General features: G+C 34.2%; 1 long non-coding RNA gene across 1 annotated transcript; it reads right to left on the bottom strand.

Annotated features, from left to right (window-relative positions):
• Positions 1-245: 245 nt before the first annotated feature.
• On the bottom strand, positions 246-2,716 carry LOC133180539 (uncharacterized). Its single transcript, XR_009720356.1, has 2 exons — positions 2,472-2,716; positions 246-367 (listed from the first exon to the last, which is right to left on the bottom strand). It is a non-coding gene; the product is annotated as an uncharacterized LOC133180539 (long non-coding RNA).
• Positions 2,717-3,134: the final 418 nt, after the last annotated feature.

Raw genomic sequence — 3,134 nt, 5'->3', positions numbered from 1 at the left:
TAGCGAAATATTGTAAGTTGCTTCCCCTTACAAGATTGCTTACATGTATAACTTTAGAATGTGGCATGACATTGACTCAAGGTCACTTCTTCCTTCCACAGCTCCAACGGAAGACCTTTTCGTTGCCTTGCAACGAGTTCGCTCTAGTTAGGTCTTTCCACCTTTCTGTGGAAAGACCTATTGATTTTCTTCTGTTTATTAGGTCTTTCCACCTTTCCGTGGAAAGACCTATTGATATTCTTCTGTTTCTTATTTTTTATTATTTTTCCGCCGTGTGATTTTGAGTTTCAAGATTGATCGAAAAGATTTATAGTCCATAAGAATGTACTCCGTAAAAGATTTTTGCAGTTGACCCTGCGTATATGAACTTTGACCCCTCAAAGAGTTATTACCCCTTTCGCAATATAAGCTTGTTATCGCTACTCCTTCCAAACCGTAAACCGTAGAGGTACGAAACCTTCACCAATGTATTTGACTAATTGAGGGGACTCTTCAATCTTTCATTGCGAAAGTATTCGTCAACCCCTTTTATGAGTTATTGCCCCTGAAAGTTCTTTATGTTTACAAATAATTAAAAATTTTTAAAACGATAAGTCGTAGAGACATGGGACCAACTGCATAAGATTCATTAACCCTTGACCTTAAAATATATGCAAAGGTCAAAGGTCAAGGTCATTCCAAATATGAGAAATTAAGCTCTTTTTATATCTCTTTTGTCTTTCAACATATACTAAATATCTTTGCATCATTAATATGTCCTCTTAAAAGTATTTCAAAGATTTCAAACTTGTCCCCTCAAATTTACCCCTTTAAAAGTTATTGCCCCTTTCACTGAAAACCTTGTTATTGCTACTCCGACGAAACCGTAAACCGTAGAGACACGAAACCTTCACTAATGTCTTTAGGGTCTTTAGAAATAACTTCAATCTATTCAGTGCGAAAGTATCCGATGACCCCTTATATGAGTTATTGCCCTTTAACATCTTTGCGCTTACTATTAAACCTTATAACTTTAAAACTAAAAGTCATAGAAGCATGGGGTCAAATGCAATGTGACCCTTGACCTTTGACCTTGAATATTTGTTCAAGGTCAAAGGTCAAGGTCATTTCAAAATTTAAAAAATTCATTTTTTCTATCTTTCAAGCCATTTATGGATTCTTTTTGTACAAAAATTAACTTTAGAGAGTAAAATATGAAAAATATATAAAATTTAAAGAAGGTGGAAAGACCTCTAATTGTTCGAGAACAATTAGTTTACTAGTTATTCTTATTATTCTTATTATTATTATTTTTCTTCCGCTGATTTTTTGTTTCGACATTTATCGAAAATATTTTTTGTTCATCGTAAAGGGCATAAAAAGTTATGAACAAATTTGACCCAACGGATATAACCTTTGACCCCTTTCGCAGTTATTGCCCCTTTCGCTAGAAACCTTGTTATCGCTACTCCTCCGAAACCGTAAACCATAGAGATACGAAACCTTCATCAATGTCTTCGACTAACTGAGTTCTTGCTTCATTGTATCATTGCAAAACTATTCGTCGATCCCTTTTATGAGTTATTGCCCCTGAAAGTTTTTGAAGTTTACAAATAATGAAAAATTTTCAAAACGATAAGCCGTAGAGACATGAAACTAACTGCATTAGATTCTTTGACCATAGACCTTGAAGTTTATGTCAAGGTCAAAGGTCAAGGTCATTCCAAATATGAGAAATAAAGCTCTTTTTATAGCTCTTTTGTCTTTCAACATATACAGTATATCTTAACATCTTTAATATGTAGTTTTAAAACTATTTCAAAGATTTCAATCTTGTCCCCTAAGCTTAACCCTTTTAAAAGTTATTGCCCCTTGTGCGAAAAACCTTGTTATCACTACTCCTCTGAAACCGTAAACCGCAGAGACACGAAACCTTCACTTATGTATTCAGGGTCTTTAGACACAACTTCAATCTATTCAGTGCGAAAGTATCCAGTGACCCCTTATATGAGTTATCGCCCTTTAACGTCTTTGCGCTTACTAGTAAGCCTTATAACCTTAAAACTAAAAGTCGTAGAAGCATGGGGTTAATTGCAATGTGACCCTTGACCTTTGACCTTGAATATTTGTTCAAGGTCAAAGGTCAATGTCATTTTAAAATTTTTAAAATTTTCATTTTTTCCATCTCTCAAGCCATTTCTGGTTTCTTTTGTAAAAAAATAAACAGTAGAGAGTTAAATGTGAGATATATATGAAATTTAAAGAAGGTGGAAAGACCTCTAATTGTTCAAGAACAATTAATCTACTAGTTATTATTATTAGGTCTTTCCACCTTTCTGTGGAAAGACCTCTTGAAATGCTTCTGTTTATTATTATTATTATTATTATTTTTCCGCTACGGCCTTTTGAACCAAAAGACTTATCGAAAAACTTTATAGTTCATGATACTTGACATCAAAAGTTATTTCGAAAAACTACCCAACGAGTATGACCTATGACCCCTTTCGGAGTTCTTGCCCCTTGTACGAAAAACCTTGTTATCGCTACTCCTTCGAAACCGTAAACCGTAGAGGTACGAAACCTTCACAAATGTCTTCGACTAATTGAGGGGACTTTTCAATCTTTTCATTGCGAAAGTATTCGTGGACCCCTTTTATGAGTTATTGCCCCTGAAAGTTTTTGATATTTACAAATAATTAAAAATTTTCAAAACGATAAGTCGTAGAGACATGGGACCAACTGCATACGATTCATTGACCTTTGACCTTAAAATATATCAAAGGTCAAAGGTCAAGGTCATTCCAAAAATTAGAAATTAAGCTCTTTTTATATCTTTTTAGTCTTTCAACATATACTATATATCTTTGCATCTTTAATATGTCCTCTTAAAACTATTTCAAATATTTCATACTTGTCCCCAAAGTTTGACCCCTTTAAAAGTTATTGCCCTTTTCATTAAAAACCTTGTTATCGCTACTCCTCCGAAACCGTAGACCGTAAAGACATCAAACCTTCACTAATGTCTTCAGGGTCTTTAGACACAACTTCAACAATCAGTGCGAAAGGGTCCGATGACCCCTTATATGAGTTATTGCCCTTTAATGTCTTGCGCTTACTAGTAAACCTTATAACTTTAAAACCAAAAGTTGTAGAAG

Source organism: Saccostrea echinata, unplaced genomic scaffold (assembly GCF_033153115.1).
Source record: "Saccostrea echinata isolate AGI-Se365-2 ecotype Australia unplaced genomic scaffold, CSIRO_AGI_Sech_v1 ptg000006l, whole genome shotgun sequence".
Lineage (NCBI taxonomy): Eukaryota > Metazoa > Mollusca > Bivalvia > Ostreida > Ostreidae > Saccostrea > Saccostrea echinata.
The sequence above is the reverse complement of the archived record's forward strand: the minus strand, read 5'-3'. Positions and strand labels throughout refer to the sequence as shown.